Source organism: Cetorhinus maximus, chromosome 22 (genome assembly GCF_964194155.1).
Source record: "Cetorhinus maximus chromosome 22, sCetMax3.hap1.1, whole genome shotgun sequence".
NCBI classification, from domain to species: domain Eukaryota; kingdom Metazoa; phylum Chordata; class Chondrichthyes; order Lamniformes; family Cetorhinidae; genus Cetorhinus; species Cetorhinus maximus.
Genome location: NC_135900.1, coordinates 31,718,493 through 31,736,645, shown reverse-complemented (window position 1 = coordinate 31,736,645; position 18,153 = coordinate 31,718,493). Strand labels below are relative to the sequence as shown.

At 43.3% G+C, this 18,153-nt stretch overlaps 1 protein-coding gene across 11 annotated transcripts in view; it reads left to right on the top strand.

Annotated features, from left to right (window-relative positions):
- The window catches only part of LOC144696580 (suppressor of tumorigenicity 7 protein homolog), a 203,600-nt gene that overhangs the window by 34,774 nt on the left and 150,673 nt on the right, over positions 1-18,153 (top strand). Inside the window, exon 2 of one of the 11 annotated variants that reach the window (XM_078568034.1) lies at positions 3,073-3,219. The exons of 9 other annotated variants lie outside the window; for them this stretch is intronic. The gene's annotated coding sequence lies outside the window, so the exon portion shown is untranslated. Of the gene's footprint in view, positions 1-3,072; positions 3,220-3,542; positions 3,566-18,153 lie in introns of those variants that run through there. One more of the 11 variants, XM_078568035.1, reaches the window with a different exon arrangement.

Genomic DNA, 18,153 nt, shown 5'->3' with positions numbered 1-18,153 from the left:
CACTCATTGCTTGTCTTTAATCCTGGCCCTACCCTTCTTCACAGTCAGAAGGCCACTTGGCAGGTGTCAAGCAAAAATGGGAATAATAGAGGAGTGAAGTAAATGTCATGGTGTGTAAACATGCAACAGAAATGTAACATTATGACACTATTATAATCACACAAGTGAACACTCTTGTGCAACTGCAAATCCTTTATCTCCCTTTTTTTCCAATTACCTCCAGGCGGTGCTATCTCTGTGACTTTAGCAGAGCTAGAGGCAGGCTGCTCAGATCCCTGCTCTGACCTCAGATGTTCTTGGCTGATGTCCTCTGGGCTTTGGACTGCGTGAAGGCCCCGCCAAAGACTGCCCCACCGCCACCTAAGCAGAGGCAAACTTGGCCATCGGAACAGGGGGCAGCGTGTGGGATTCTGACTGAGGTGGGAGGCAAGGGAATTTGACGTGGAAGCACTTTGAGCAAGTTCCCACATCCATATGCCCTTTTTCCATCTCCCCCCTCATGGCCCACCTACACTTCCCTGCTGACCAAGGGCTGGAGGGATGCTTTGCTACACTACAGTGAGGCATTGAACAGCCAAAGTGAGGCTTCTCTCCGTTTTGAGAACTGGCAGGCCACTGGCGGGGGCCAGTGTGATTGGTTACCTATCGCGTATGATTCTTCTTCAGGTGGCCACAATTTCTTTGGACGTGGATATCAGCGAGAAGGTCTGAGACATCATGGCATTCATGTGAAAGACAGACTCTCCAATCTCTCTCTAGTCAAGCACTGTGTGGTTAGAAAGGCTGACAGAACCTCTCACATTTTCTGCTGCTGCTCCAGAATAGTCCTCAGCCCCCACGGCTCAGCATCTCCATGTAGCGGAGCAGAACCTGGAGTGTCTGATGCCCTTCAACAGGGGCTCTCCACTCTTCTCCCTGCCACTGTCACCTGCTCCTCCCCACTTGTGAAGTGTAAGACACGTGACAATTCAACTACCTGCCTTGGTGGCCCCACCACGGTTTGCATATGGAGTTAGTGGGCGGTGTACTTGAGTCTCTTGATGGTGCTTCCTTAGAGGAGTCTTTGTCCTCTTTGCTCCTGAGGAGGCACTTGAAAAGCCTCTGGGAGATGAAAGGCATGAATTAGAACTATCAAGTTGAGAGGATTCAAAGTTATCATTGTACACAGTGGCTTTTTCAGTTGCTGCTGACATCAAGTCACCATGAGTGAGTGTTGTATGCCATGTGGCTGAGTGATATGTAATTCTGTCATCATGTAGCAGGTAGACGCCTATCACCGATAGCCAGGCATGCTGAGACCTGGTTTATCTCCAGCGCTGCCTCCACATCTGTCTAGAGCTGACTGGAAGGTCACCCCCTAATCTCTGCCACTCCCTGGTTTTCTACGCTGTCCTCCTGCAAGGAGAGAAAGAAAAGACCTATGAGGGTGAGCTGCGAAACGTTTTGAGAGGATGGAAGACCAACATTTGTGGAGGGTCACTGTGAGGGATGGGTGACATTGCATTAAGATGAGAGTGAGTGTCAGGGGTTGGTCAGGTGGAGATATGAGAAGGTGCCTAGACAGAGGATGGGTGCATTAGCAAAGTGTGTTGGTCAAAGGAGTAATGTACAGGAGAAGGCTTGGGAAGGCAAAGTGAAGGCTCTAGGATATAGTTGAATGCACTATGCCACTCACTTTTCTGCCTTGATTAGATCATTGAACCTCTTGCAGCACTGCATCCAGAAGCTGCCCACCTCCTCTGGCACTTCTGACCATGCCTGCCTGTTTTCAGAGGCAGACTTTATCCCCCCCGTCTGTAATGGGAAGAATCTCCCTGTGGGAACATGCAGAACTCAGCATCACATCCAGAGACGTGTTACTGAAGCTTGGGGCTGCCTTGTTTTTTTGTGTCTCCATTGCTGTGGCTTCTGGCTCCGTCTGAAGATCTCTACCATGCATCAGCTCTGATCCAAGCGTAGTCCCTTTAAATACTTCACCTGAAATAGACAGCTGTCATTATGCTCGCTCACTCTAGTTGGGAACTCCGAAAGTCAGGTGCAGTTGCAGTGACTGAGTCTAAAAAGTCACTGACAAATGTGCAGCTGAAACTTCCAAGATGCCAATGAGCTGCTTTCCCCCCCCCGCCCCCCCCATCCTCCACTGTGAGGGGGTTAGAGGTTAAACATTGAGCCCATTAATTTGACTCTACTCTCCATGGGTGCTGACTGATCTGCTGAGTGTTTCCAGAATTCTCCTGTTTTTGTTTAATGCTTTGTTTTTTGTTTAACAGTTTGTCTAGTTCCTTTGTGATATGATGGGAGATGGCCCATTCTTCAGCATGCAATGGCCAAACCCATTTTGAGGGCAGTACCTTTCTTAGAAGAGCCACAATTCTTTTGCAACCCTGCACAGCAAAGAAAGATGAACTGCAGCCAGAAACAGCCCATTTTACCCATAATCAGTTCTGTGAAATTGTTCAAACATTACACTTAAAGGATATGAATGCTCTCACTTTCACTTTGTGTAGCTGCTGGAAAATTGCACCAACCCATAACCAGGTGAGCCAGGTGAGCCTTCCACGATTTGTACTGGATTCGCAACATTAGCTGTAGTGACGCTAAGGAATCCTCGCTGAGGTAAACAACTCCTTTACAAAACAAAATGTTAATATGGTGACATTTCACGTTCGTTTTATTTCTCCCGGAATGTAAAGGATGAAAGGCCTCAAGATGGCCTGACCCTAATGCAGGCGTGATTGATGCTTTGGGTGCCTGACTCTTAGCTTTTCTCGTCTGAACTTGCCTACAGTCTCTTTTCTTCCCCTTCCTGAGGCAAATCTGTCATCGCCTGTTACTTCTAGCCCACCGAAACTTGCTCGCAGACAAATCGTGCCTAGGGCAGTAAATCTGAAAAATTATCTAGTGAGGTTTGGAGTAAGTGGGTGGGCACCAGTGCTGGTTTAACAGGGTTTGCAAGAGTGATTCTTTGGGAGAACTGACAGCTAAAGGCCTAAGGGTGGTAGCATATGTCTGGATGTTAATTGAAAAGCTGATTGGAATGTCTTAGTATTTCATTTGGTCTGTGATTTACAGATGACCTGCTGAATTAAAGTTCAGGGACCCATCCCCATCTGTATGTGTCAGCCACTCCTTCCATTAATCAGCTGATCTATTAGGAGGGCCAGGAAAGAGCATATTTGTGAACTGTTTGCACCGGTGCTGTGGATCGCATCTCATTTCGTAAGTTCATTTGTTGAACCATGCCTATCAGTAAACGAAGCTCCTATTCAGGCTCTTCACCTGAACTTGTTATTTTTGCACTGAGCAGGAGGTTCCCCCCCTCCCTCCCCCAATAAAATATGCATCTACTAATACAAAAAGAAGTACTCTTAAGTATAATGCGGGAAGATCTAAAACATCACGCAGCAGGAAATACCACTAGCCTCGATAAATCACCATCTTTTAGTTTGAGTCTTTAAAGGGACATCATTTTTCTTTCCTAGCGTTGCAGAAAAGCTCAGTTCCTGCACTTACTTCAAAAAATAAGGCTGGTATACGTACTCTGTTGGAAAAGTTTCCAGGAGTGGTAAGTTTTTAATGAATCATGAAATCAGTGGCAGAAATCATTGATGTGGTGGTAGTCATTAAGCCAAGAATCATAATTGTTTAGAAATATTTGGTACGGCTATTGCTTGGAGAGTTCTACTCTAATATTGTAAGGTCTCTTGAATTTAGAGTATTAACTGGTACTCTGTACATTGGAGGATATCAGGTTTCTGTCAGTTTATTAATCATAGGTTATACTCTTGGTTCCGATTGGAAATTGCAACCCTTAAAACTGCTCTTACTTTTAAAAACTGGAGTGTTAACCCATTTTGCCATTGGATGGAATTGATTAGAGATCTATTAATTTTTACCAAGAACTGTAGTCCATAGATTGCAAGGAGATAGTTTGCAAGGAGAATAAAGCGCATGCCTTTGGAAAAAATTCTGATTTATTAAATGGATGGGCCATGCATTGAAAGTTGTTAACGCCAACTTTTAATAGTCTGAAATGAATGTCTATACAGTAATGTTTTGTTGGTGCACTATGTATTTTATACCAGGTCTAATCTTAAGGAATTCCTAGCAGCAGACCACAGATATGTAGCCTGCTGTTAAAGGAGAGTTAATTTGACTTGGGAGGTGAAGCTACTTTTCTGGAACCAGCCGAAAACTAGTAATAGTTATTGTTAATGAGGTTGATGTGCAGTTCTATTTGGAACAAGTTCCCTTGATTGGCGCGGTGAAGTTATCAATGCCTGTGAAAGTGAAAGTCGCCACAGTCCCAGAGGACCATAGGCTGCTCTCTCATTGCAGAGAGACGACTGGTGGTAAGTTTAACCTGAGGGTCACCACACCTCAGGTGAGGGGTGAGGTTGAGAAGGTGGGACCTTCATGGACGACCCCAGCCGGTATGGGAATTGAATGTGCGCTGTTGGTGTCACACTGCATCGCAAAACAGCCATCCAGCCAACTGAGCTAACCGACCCCCTGTAATGTTGTTGCTGCACCTCCTTTATCTGGCGCAGATTGTAGCCTCTGTTCCATCGAAAAAACATGAGTACTGATCCACTATTTGCAATGCGCTTGGCTCATTTTTGAACATGATATGATGTTGCTGTGGCTTTGTAGCCATCAGTGCTGTTCCAATGAGCCTGAATTTGTTCAATCTCTTGATTGCTTAATTTTCAAAGTGCTAGTTCAGAAGCCTGAAGTGTAGAGGAGAAGCTTCACTAACAGAAGGAGGGATGCATGCTTTATAATCGGGACTCGTGACGAGTTGCTCTCAATTGAATGGCCTCTGTTAGTTATTCACACTCCTTTGTCGGATTTATTCTCTACATGAAAGTGAGTGGTGTGCATAAGGTCTGCTTAACGTAGCAATTTTAATGGAGAACACTGCTAAAGACTTTGGATAGATGCATCACTAAATAATTACGTAAACAGGGAAATGACAGGTTTTGTGCAGAAGTGAGGCATGTCTGCAAGATTTAAAATGAAAGGAATCTGAGGGCCACAGCATTCTGTGCTAAAAGCTAAATGTTTGTATCTCTTTAGTTTTAGTGTTTTGGATATCTGAGTATCAATCCCATCTTCCTCATTTGTTTCCCTCTCCCTGGCAAAAGTCTGAGATTAAACCAAGCTGCTCACACCCTTGATGTCATATTTGACCCCGAGTTGAGTTTCCAGCCACACACATTCACACCGTCACTAAGATCATCTGTGTAACACCCCACCCGACTTTTCCAGCCTTTGCCCCTGTCTCAGCTCATCTGCTGCTAAAGCCCTCATTCATGGCTTTGTTACCTCTAGACTTGACTATTCCATTGTACTACTGGCTGGCCTCCCACAGTCTCCTTCTGTATACTTGAGGTTGTAAAAAAACTCTGCTGCCTGTGTCTTAATTTGTCCCAAGCCCTGTTCGTCTGTCACCCCTGTGCCTGCGGACACTCTCTGGCTCCCGGCCAAGCAAAATCTTGACTTTAAAATTCTTACCTTTTTTTTTCAAATTCCTCCATAGCCTTTCCGCTCCCTACCTCTGTAATCTCCTCCAGCCCCACAATCCTCCAAGACATCTGCATTCATCAAATTCTGGCCTCTTGTGACTCCTTAGTTTTAAGTGCTTCACAGTGGGTGGCCATGCCTTCAGTTAGGCCTTAAGCTCTGGAATTGCTTCCCTGTACCTTACTGTCTTTCTACCTCACTTTCCTCCTTTAAGACGGTCTATAAAACTTAGCTCTGACAAAGCTTTTGGTCTTCTGCCCTAATAATTATGTTAACTAGTTAAATTACTTAATATAACTACAAATCATTGTTGAATAATACTTCTAAACTTGAAACCTAATTAGTTAAATAAAACAATAAAGATGGCAGGACTGGTGATGCGTTGCAGCTGTAGCATGTGGGGTCAGGTGGGCATTTGTGTGATCCATGGCAACCACAGCTGAAGTAAATGTCTGCAGCTTGAGGAACTTGGACTCAAGAGTTGATGAGCTGGAGTCTGAGCTTCAGACACTGCGATACATCAGGGAAGAGGGAAGTCAGCTGGACTTCCAGGAGGCAGCCACACCCCTTAGGTAGGTAAGCTACTTCTGACTTGGTCTGTGGTCAGGAACAGGAGGGAATGACTGCAAGTGAGACAGGTATGGGGATCTAGAAGGTTATAATGAAGGAACCTCAGCCCTCGCACTTGTCCAACAGATTCACTGTTCTTGCACCTTGTGTGAACGAGAGCAGGGACTGCAGGGAGAATGAGCAAACTGCTCATGGCATCGTGGCACAGGAAGCCATTCAAGTTGGGAGAGTTAAAATGAATGTAGCAATAGTAGGGGACAGTATAGTGAGGGGGATAGATGCTGTTCTCTGCAGCCGAAAGCATGAGCTCAGAATGCTGTGTTGCCTGTTAGCTGCTAGGTTTAAGGACATCGCCTTGGGGATGAAGAAGAACTTGGAGTGGGAGGGAAACATCCAGTTGTTGTGGTCCGCGTGGGTACCAATGACATAAGTAGGAAAGAGATTTTGTTAAGGGAATATGAGCAACTTCAAGCTAAATAAAAAGACAGAACCACAAAGGTAATAGTTTTTGGATTATGACCTGAGCCACGAGCAAATTGGCATAGGGTAAATAAGATCAGAGAGTCGAATGTGTGGTTCAAAGATTGGTGTGGGAAAAGTGGGTTTTGATTCATAGGGCACTGACACCAGTACTGGGGAAAGAGGGAGCTGTACCATTGGGATAGTCTGTCGCTGAACCGCGCTGGGACCAGTGCCCTGATGAGTCATATAACTAGAGCTGTAGAGAGGACTTTAAACTAAACAGGGCAGGGGAGAGTTCACATGAGGGGAGATTTGGAAAGTTAAAGACAAAGGACAAATCAATAGTGCAATGTAACAATATGGATAATGATAACCAGAGTGTGAAAGGAAGGGACAGAGTGTACAAAAATTATAGAGCACCAGCAAATAAGATCAGAGTAGGGAAAAATTGTAAAAGGATAGTATTAAAGCCCTTTATTTGAATGCTCGCAGCATTCATAACAAGCTGGATGAACTGATAGCACAATAGAAATAAGTATGTATGATAGCCATTAGAGAGATGTCGTTACAAGATGACCAAGACTGGGACCTGAATATTCAAGAGTATTTGGCATTTTGGAAGTGCAGGAAGAAAGGAAAAGGCAGTGGGTAGCTCTGTTAATAAAGACGAGAACAGCGTAGCCATAAAAAAAATGACCTTGGTTCGGAGGACCAAGGTATAGAATCAGTTTGAGTGATGATTAGAAGTAGCAAGGGAAGGAAGTCACTGGTGGGAGCAGTTTATAGGCCCCTAGCTGTAGCTACACTGTAGAATTGAGTATAAATCAAAAAATAATGGGACTTGTAAGAAAGGTAACCTGGAGGATGAGTTAATAGAGTGTATTTGTGAAAGTTTCTTGGAACAGTACGTTCTGGAACCAACCAGGAAGCAGGTGATTTTAGACCTGGTAATATTTAATGAGACAAGATTAATTAATGACTTCATAGCAAAGGATCCTCTAGGCAAGAGTGATCATAACATGATAGGATTTCACATTCAGTTTGAGAGTGAGAAATGTGGGCCTAAAACTAGTGACTTAAACTTGAAAGTCAAGTGGTGACAGGGAGGGATGAGCTTAATGCAGTCACCATTACCAGGGAAAGGGTGCAAGGATAATTCTTGGGCCTAAAGGCTAGCAAGTCCCCAGGTCCAAATAGCCTGCATCCTAGGGTCTTAGAAGAAGTGGCGGCACAGATAACAGATGTATTGGTCATAATCTTTCAAAATTCCTTAGATTCTGGAAGGGTTCCAACGGATTGGAAAATGGCTAATGTAACACCTTTATTTAAGAAAGGAGGGAGGCAGAAAGGAGGAAATTATACAACAACAACAAAAATTTCTGGAAAAACTCAGCAGGTCTGACAGCATCTGTGGAGAGAAAGATGTTTCAAGTCTGTATGGTTTCTTCAGAGCTAAGAGAAGTAAAAATGTGGTGAAGTTTATACTGTTTAAGGGGGGTGGAGCAGGTGAAGCTGGATAGACGGCCAGTGATTAGTGGAGGCAAAGGAGAGATTGCCAAAGATGTCATAAACAAAAGATCAAAGGGGTGTTGATAGTAGTGGTACTGGCTTAAGGGGGTGCAAATGTGCCATTAAGGGTAGAAAGCATGTTGGGATCCTTGGACGGTGAACAGGGGGGAGGTAAAGGGGCAGGTGTTGCACCTTCTGCAATTGCATGGGAATGTGCTGTGGGAGGGGTTTGAGGTGTTGGAGGTGATGAAGGAGTGGACCAGGGTGTCCCGGTGGGAATGGTCTCTATGGAATGCTGACAAGGGGGGTGAAGGGAAGATGCGTTTTGTGGTGGCATCATGCCGCAGTTGGCGGAAATGGCGGAGGATGATCCTTTGAATGCGGAGGCTGGTGGGGTGAAAAGTGAGGACAAGGGGGACCTTATCATCGTTCTGGGAGGGAAAGGAAGGTGTGAGGGCAGAGGTGCGGGAGATGGGTTGGACATGGTTGAGGGTCTTGTCAATCGCTGTGGATGGGAAACTTCAGTTAAGGAAGAAGGAAGACATGTCAGAAGCGCCGCTTTGGAAAGTGGCATCATTGGAACAGATGTGACGGAGGCGAAGGAACTGAGAGAATGGGATGGAGTCCTTACAAGAAGCAGGGTGTGAGGAGCTGTAGTCGAGGTAGCTGTGGGAGTCAGTGGGCTTGTAATGAATATTGGTGGATAGTCTATCACCAAAAATTGAGACAGAGAGGTCAAGGAAGGGAAGTGCGTCGGAGATGGACCATGTGAAAGCGATGGAGGGGTGGAAATTGGAAGCAAAATTGATAAAATTTTTCCAGGTCCAGATGAGAGCATGAAGTGGCACCAAAACAGTCATTGATGTACCAAAAGAAGAGTTGTGGGAGGGGTTCTGAGTAGGTCTGGAACAAGGAATGTTCCACATACCCCATAAAGAGACAGGCATAACTGGGGCCCATGCGGGTACCCATAGCCACACCTTTTATTTGGAGGAAGTGAGAGGAGTTTAAGGAGAAATTGTTCAGTGTGAGAACAAGTTCAGCCAGACGGAGGAGAGTAGTGGTGGATGAGGATTGTTCGGGCCTCTGTTCAAGGAAGAAGCAGCGAGCCCTCAGATCATCCTGGTGGGGGATGGAGGCGTAAAGGGATTGGATGTCCATGGTGAAGAGGAGGTGGTTGGGGTCAGGGAACTGGAAATTGTTGATATGATGTAGGGCATCAGAGGAATCACAGATGTAGGTGAGAAGAGACTGGACAAGGGGAGAGAGAATGGAGTCAAGATAGGAAGAAATGAGTTCCGTGGGGCAGGGACAGGCTGACACGATCGGTCTGCCAGGACAATCCCGTTTGTGGATTTTGGGGAGGAGGTAGAAGTGGGCTGTCCGAGGTTGGGAAACTGAGGTTGGAAACTGAGGTTGGAAGCTGTGGAGGGAAGATCTCCAGAGGAGATGAGGTCAGTGATAGTCCTGGAAACAATGGCTTGATGTTCTGTGGTGGGGTCATGGTCCAGGGGGAGGTAGGAGGAAGTTCCTGAGAGTTGATGCTCAGCCTCTGCGAGTTAGAGGCCAGTATGCCAGACAACAACAGCACTACCCTTGTTGACAGGTTTGATAACAAATTCAGGGTTGGACCTGAGACAACGGAGTGCGGCAAGTTCAGAAGGGAATTATAAGCCAGTTAGCCTATCATCTATCATAGGGAAAGTGCTAGAATTCATTATTAAGGAGGTTATGGCAGGATACTTGGATAATCATGATTTGATCAGGCAGAGCCAACATGGCTTTGTGAAAGGGAAATTGTATTTCACTAATCTCTTAGAGTTTTTTGATAAAGTAACATTCGAGATGGATCAAGGGGAACTAGTAGATGTGGTGTACTAGGATTTCCAAAAGGCATTTGAAAGCATACCACATCAAAGGTCACTACACAAGATAAGAACACATGGTGTAGTGTGTAACATATTAGCATGGATAAAGGATTGGTTGGCTAACAGGAAGGAGAGTGTAAGGATAAGTGGGTCTTTTTTGGATTGGCAAGCTGTAACTAGTGGATTGCCACAGCTGGGTCCCAAACTATTTACAATCTATATTGGTGTCTTGGATGGAGGGACCGAATATATGGTAGCTATATTTGCTGATGTCACCAAGATAGGCAGGAAAATAAGTTGTCGAGAGGAGGTAGAGAGTCTGCAAAGGGTTAAGTGAGTGGGAAAAATTTGGCAGATGGACTATAACGTAGGTAAATGTGAACTTGTTCACTTTGGCAGGAAGAATAGAAAAGCAGTATACTTTTTTATTCGTTCAAGGGATGTATTTAAATGGAGAAAGATTGTGGAACTCGGTAGTGCAGAGGGACTTAGGTGTCCAGGTACATGAACCACATAGAATTAGTATGCAGGTACAGCAAGTGCTTAGGAAAGCAAATGGAATGCTGGCATTTATTGCAAGAGGAATTGAATGTAAGAGTAGGGAAGTTTTACTGCAGCTATACAGGGCCTTGGTGAGACCACATCTGGAGTACTGTGTACAGCTTTGGCCTCCTTATTTTAAAAAAAATATGTAATTGCTTTAGGAGCAGTTCAAAGAAGGTTCATTGGAGTCATTCCTGGGATGAAGGGGTTGTTTTATGAAGAAAGATTGAACAGGTTAGGCCTGTACCCATTGGAGTTTAGAAGAATGAGATTTGATCTTATTGAAGCGTTGAGGAGACTGGTTAGGGTGGATACCTGGAGGATGTTTCCTCTTGTGGGGAGACTAAAACTAGGGGACACAATTTAAAAATAAGAGATCTCCCTTTTAAGACACAGGTGAGGAGAATTTTTTCCCCCCATAGGGTCGTTGGTGTGTGGAATTCTTGCTCCTGGAAAGTAGTGGAAGTTGGGTTATTGAATTTATTCAAGGCAGAGTTAGATTTTTGTTTAGGCAAGGGAGTTGAGCCTTATGGGTGGGCAGGAAGGAAAGTGGAGCTGAGACCACAACCAGATCAGCCATGATCTTATTGAATGGTGGAGCAGGCTTCAGGGGCCTAATGCCCTACTCCTGCTGCCATGTTCCTAAACTTAAATAAAGAGAGAGCTGCCTAAAGTGGACTGGGAAAATAGGTTAAAAGGTAAGATGGTAGATAAGCAGTGGCAGACATTTAAGATGATATTTCATAACTCCTAATGAAGATATATTCCATGGAAAAAAAAGGAATCTATGAGAAGGATGCACCACCCATGGCTAACAAAGGAAGTTAAGGATGGTATTAAATTAAAACAAAAGGCTTACAATGCTTCGAAGATTAGTATGCCAGACGTTTAGGAAACCTTTAGAAAACAGCAAAGGATGACTAAAAAAGACAGAGGGAAAAATTAGAGTATGAAAGAAAACTAGGAAGAAATAATTAAATAATAATAATAATAATAATAAAAAGAATAATAAGAAATAATGGACAATGAAAGGTTCTACAAGTATGTAAAAAGAAAAAGAATAGCTATAATAAGCATTGGCCCCTTATGGGATGAGACTGGGAAATTAATAATGGGAAACGGCAGAGACTTTGAACAAGCACTCATATTCATACTCTAAAATTATGAACATTTAAGTATACAAATAATTACAAAATAATTACAAAACATTGCAAAATGCAGGTCTCCTTAATAGAATAAAAATGAATGGTCTACACTCTGCAGTTTTATTAAAGTCCATAGATCATACGTTGTCAGATTGAGTTCCTTAAATGCTCAATCATTTACATACTATTTATGAGTTTTATAAAATAGCGGATTGGGCTGTTTTGTAGTCTATTTGTTCTACATCTTTTTTGTGGAATGTGTCTTTTCTCCTTAATTCCATCATATGTTTAAATTTAGGTGGTTTTGGCAAGAGAGAGTGCCAATGGGAAGTGGGATTCAAGAGTTTTCTAGCAAACTCCAAACAGAACTTTTCCACCCTTCAGTATGGGAATACATGTTCAGTTGTTTGATTGTGTCAGAGTAGCTTTGGTTCGCATTTTCCAGGATCGGTTTCAGTGCTTGTTTCTGTATGCTTTCGAGTTTGTTCACATGGTCTTTGTCCAACATTCCAAACAGGTGCGGCGTATTCGACAGTGGCCGGGATTTTCCGGCCCCGACACTGGCGAGTATTATGATGGGCAGGACAGGAAAATGTGGAGAGCCACTTGGCTCTCTCAATTTCCCCATCCAGCTTGCGATGATGCCCGCTGCTGGCGCGACTGAAAATTCCTGGCCGTTGCCATAATGCATAACCATTAAACATAGTTAATAGGTCAGTTTGAGATACATTGTGATGCTTCTGAAGACAGAGCATGTGAAGTCTTCCATTTGCGCTCTCAAGCATTTCACACACTTGGTAATCCCATTAGACATCACTTTGAATGTAGATTCCGAATAGATTAATGCACACTTGTTGCACACTCTCAGCATTGTCCGAGTTGATGAGAGAGGAATCAAGAGAGTTGTGGATGAAGCACAATTCCATGACGTTGCAATTTTTGGGGTTCAGTCTCATGTGATTCGCTGTTGCCCATTGGCTCACTGAAGTGATTTCCCCTTGCATGTGAGACACGTCGCCTTGAACTCAACACTCCAAGAGAGTCAGGTCATCCACGTATTTATAGTAATGATAACAATACAGGCATTGTTTGTGATGGCGAAAAATATAATGGGCCTAACTTGGTTCCTTATGGGACCCCAGCATGTAGTGTTATCCAACTGGAAGTACTTGATTCGTGTCGAATACGAAGTTGTTGGTTGTTGAGAAAGTCTGAGATCCAGTGTACCCATGATGGGCTCACTCCTAATGGTAGCAGATTATTGATTGTGATGTGTTACTCATGACAAGTGCTTGTTGTGGAAGAATGAGTCCAAGCTAGTCTTTTACTTCAAGCTGGTTTACTCTCAAGACAGCTCTGCAGTGTCGCAGACTCTCCCAATGCCTTCACACTGGAGTGTTACAGCTGTACCCAATTATACCATTTTCATAACTCTTTTGATTAAACAATTAAACTAAATTAACAAAATGAGGGACAGATTAAAAAGCAGCCCCTTAAAGGGATACTGCAAAAAGAAAAGCAAAACCTGAAAGAAAACTTACAAACATCAAATTAAAACATGATTAAAGGTTTCGCTGAAGCACCCCAGTCCCCACGGTGCCCACTGAGCACAGAAGGCCTCAATCATGCCAGTAGGCACCACGTGCTCCCTCTCTAAGGACACCCGGGCCACGAATGCAGCCGAAGAAGAGGGGCAGACAGTCGGGCCAGATGGCCCCCTTGATCACCCGGTGCCTGGACTTGTTGATGGCCAACTTGGCCAGGCTCAGGAGCAGGCTTACGAGGAGGTGCTTCTCCCTCCCTGCCCTTCTCTGCACTGGGTGCTCGAAGATCAAGAGCGGTACCCATTTATAGGCAAACCAATGCCCATCACCTGTGTTAACAGGCAGTTGTAGGAACAATGTAAGTACTATACAAAGTAATTACCAGTCAACAAGAAGGTTATTATTGGACTTTAACAATATAAACATTGACACGATGTTATGATCTACACTGTCAAGTGCTTTGCTAAGATCGGTTAGCACTCCTGTTGATGGTATTTTCTGTTTTGTCAGTGTTAAGACCAACAAGGATGCCTAAGGTAATGAGAGACAGGCAGGAAGGCGGAGTTCAGGTCACAATGACATCAGCCATGATTGTATTGAATGACGAAGCAGGCTCAAAGAGTCAAATGTCCTACTTCTCCTATGTTCTTAAATCTCCTTATGTGGCTTGGTATCAAATTTTGTTTCATAACTCTCCTTGCAACATTATGTTAAAGGTGTGATGTACATATAAGTTCTTCTTGTTTGTTGATTGAAGAGATCCACAAGACAGTGGATTGTGGACAGTCCCATTCTATTACCAAAATGCTCATGGTCAAAATGTTTCTTAAAAAAAACTTAAACAATCACTTAAAAAATGCTACTGGGAAAACCTCTCCTTCGCTCCCTGCCTGAAGGCAGGTCCAACCCACAGCTCTGCGATCTCCACCACGGATAGGGCAAGGAGGCAGGTCCCAAATCCACCACAGTCAGAACGGGGATCGAACCCCATGTTGTTGGTACCAATCCAATCCACATTGCCAGCTGAGCCAGCTGGCTCCCCAAAGAGTCTGAGTTGCTGTGCACTTTTACATGCATGTTGTAGTCTGGAGCTAAGAGTAGCGATGGCCGAGGCTCCAATTTTCTTCCCATCACATGGGAAGTCTTGCTGCAACACTACAGGGAATTGATGAAACCACACCTAGGGTATCGTGTGCAGTTTTGGTCTCCTTTTTTAAGGAAGGATATATTCCTATTGGAAGCGGTTCAGAGAAGGTTCACTCAGCTGATTCCTGGGATGTAGAGGTTATCTTAGGAGGAAAGGTTGAGCCTATACTCATTGAAATTTAGAAGAATGAGAGGTGATCTTATTGAAACATATAAGATTCTGAGGGGCTTTATAAGGTAGATGCTGAGGGGATGTTTCCCCTCATGGTGGAATCTAGAACTAGGGCACACAGTTTAAAAATAATGCATCTCCCATTTAAGGCTGAGATGAGAGGATTTTTTTTCTCAGAGGATCTTCAGCCTTGGGAATTCTCTTCCGCAGAGAGCAGTGGTGACTGGTCATTGAATATATTCAGGGCCGAGTTAGACTGATTTTTGATCTACAAGGATGCCTAGGATTATGGGAGACAGGCAGGAAAGTGGAGTTCGGGTCACAATAACGTCAGCCACGATTGTATTGCATGACGAAGCAGGCTCAAAGGGCCAAACGGCCTACTTTTCCAACGTTCTTAAACCTCCTTATGTGGCTCGGTATCAAATTTTGTTTTATAATTCTCCATGTAGCATTATGTTAAAGGCATGATGTAAATATAAGTTCTTATTTGTTTCCCACCCCACTGTCTCTTACACCTTGAATCAATCTAATATAGACAAAGTGCTGAGTAAAATGCCAGGGAACTTGATTGAAAGCAGAAAATTGAAAACTGACGGCAATGGGTAAAAATGGAGTCAGCATCTCAACCCATAGATGAACAGATTTGAAAGAATATAGCCATTTGTTACCATATAGTTGGAGAATAGTTTTACTTTACAGTAAATAGTTCATCCGCAAAGAAGGGAATTTTCTGTTCAAAAGAAGTATGGTGAGGAACAGTGGATTGAGCTGTACTGAAAGTAGAAACAGTGGAGACTGATGACTGGCGCACATAGAGATACTGTACCCATTTTTGGGACTAAGAAGAAATTAAATCTGAAGTTCATTTAGTCCTTCACTGCAGCAGATAGGTGATGAAATTTGAGTTGGTCTGGCTAAGAGAGGTATTGCTGTTAAATCTCTGAAGTGGATAGATCCAGATTATCCAGATGAGGTGTTTTGAGTTCGAGGATGAGGGGGCGGATGAGAGTTTGGTCGCTTTTTTGTCTCTCATCAGCACTGGGCCCACCCCTCCCACCTGCAGGTTGGTGTGGTGCATCAAGCTGTCAATCACCCTGAGGGTGGGAGTGGCTCTACTGCAGTCATGCGTGATTTTTATCTTCACCACAAGCCTAAAGTGATCTTATTTTTTTCCCCCTCACCATGACGGGGGAGTTATTTTCTTTTTCTTTGCAAAAAAGTAATAAATATCCATAATCAACTGGAGAGTTTCTGTGGGAGTGAAGTCCTTCTTTTGATGCCCCCATCAACTGACTGAGACTTGCTTTGTTTTTCTTCATTTCTCTTGATCTAATTTAAGGTTCACATTCTATAGGCAAAAATTATGTAGTAAGAGGTTTCGTTGATCATTTCCCGCTGTCGTTATGAAGTCTGATGATTGTGGGTTGATTTCCTCAAGGTCAATGCCAAGACAGAGAGTGAAGACAAAATTGGATTCGGTCCTAATTTTTCATATGCATTGGCAAGTTTATACAATTGGAAATGGGTAAAAAAATTTCATTTTTACAGAGTATGGGAGATTTATTTATAATAAATTTAGAAGGTTACGACATGAGTGTATCACCTCAGGTAATAAAGGAGTTAATAGGAATGACAAAAGAACCCACAAAAACTAGGAAGTTTAAACTGAAACAGAATATTGATATTATTTTATCTTGTAACTCTCCTATTAACATACTTGAGATATATTGTATGTTCAGAGTGCTACATAAATGAAAGTTGTGGTTAAGAAAATTAGCACATCATTATATTTGAAAGTTAAGAAAATAAATGTGGTAGTTAATTTGGTACCACAAGTTCTCAATCAGCTGACAATGCAGGGACAGATATAGTGGGCTATCTATCTTGTGTCACGGCTAAAACCAGAGGTTGCGTGGAAAGAATGTGGGGCTTAGCTAATTAGTTACTTTAACAAGCTGAACCCATATTAAGCTTCCAATTTAAAGTATACGTAAGTTTCAGGGATTTGAGGGGATAGAGAGGTTTCCAGTCCAGGATTCTGCATTAGTATATTTGTAAGTGACTACATGCTACACAGTGCAAACCACATCAGGTTTTCTTTTAAAAGATGGTAACTGATTAAAATGGAGGGGAATGTGTTCCATCCTGGGAGATAAAAAGGAAAAGCTTGAGCTCTTCACTATCTAACCCGTTCTGCTCTAAATTCAATTATATTTCAGATACTTGCCTACTTTGGGTGTCTGTAAAGAAAGACTCGATGAATTGAGTAAAATGTGTACACCCATTATCATTGAGGCTTGAACTCTTGAACCAGGAGGGAAAAAACAAAATACAAAATGAGTAACACAGCAATAAAAAGCCAGTCTGATATAAACCACTGTGCCTTGTTATATTGAGCTGATTTTTGTTGAACAACTCTGCCTGGTTTTCCTGAATAATCTTGCTCACCAACTAAGTATTTTAAAGAATCTTGAACTCTATTTTGTGAGCATTGTGCAGAAGTGAAACTTGTAATATTGTTCATTACCAGGAAATGCAGCACTCTGGTAGGGATAGTATCACTTAGCCTGGGTATTGTTCAATATCTGTATGGGGATGGCAGCATGTTGGTTATGGTATTGGACTAGTAATCAAGAGTCTTAGACTAATGCAAAAACAGAAAATGCTGGAAAAACTCAGCAGGTCTAACAACATCTGTGGAGAGAAAGACAGAGTTAACGTTTCGAGTCCGTATGACTTCTTCAGAGCTAAAGAGAAGTAAAACTGTGATGAAATTTATACTGTTTAAGGAGGGTGGAGCAGGTGAAGCTGGATAGAAGGCCAGCAATAGATGGAAGCAAAGGAGAGATTGGTAAAGATGTCATGAACCATAGGACAAAGGGATGTTAATGGTAGTGATGAGGGCTAAAGGAGGTGCTGATGGTGGCATTAAGGTCAGAAAGCAGAATGTGGTAATAGCAGGACAAGGGTAAGCATTCTGGTAAGAACAAGCATTCCAGTATCCACAGTATTTTGCTTTTATCTTAGTGTTTAATTCACTACCACTTCTCTTCCAGGAATGCCTACCTTGAAGAAGTATTACTCTTCGCTCCGACAGGATTTCCATTTGTCTCTTTCACCCTGTTCACCTTCATTGCTTTCCATTTCCCTCCTGGTGTTTGGCTCTTCTTTTCAGAGTGCTTACCCTTGTCCTGCTATTACCACATTCTGCTTTCTGACCTTAATGCCACCATCAGCACCTCCTTTAGCCAGTATCACTACCCTTAACACCCCTTTGTCCTATGGTTCATGACATCTTTGTCAGTCTCTCCTTTACCACCACCTATCGCTGGCCTCCTATCCAGCTTCATGTGCTCCACCCCCCGTAAACAGTATAAATTTCATCACAGTTTTACTCCTCTACAGCTCTGAAGGAGAGTCAGACGGACTCAAAACGTGAACTCTGTCTTTTTTCCCTCAGATTCTGTTAGACCTGCTGAGTTTTTCCAGCATTTTCTGTTTTGGTTTGATTTCCAGCATCCGCAGTATTTTGCTTTTGTCTTAGACTAATGGTCTGGATATATTTGAATTGCACAACTGCAACAGGGGAATTTAAATTCAGTTAATTACATAAAATTGGAATAAAAATCTATGGCCCGGATTTCCCAACCCTGTGGCGGGCGGGA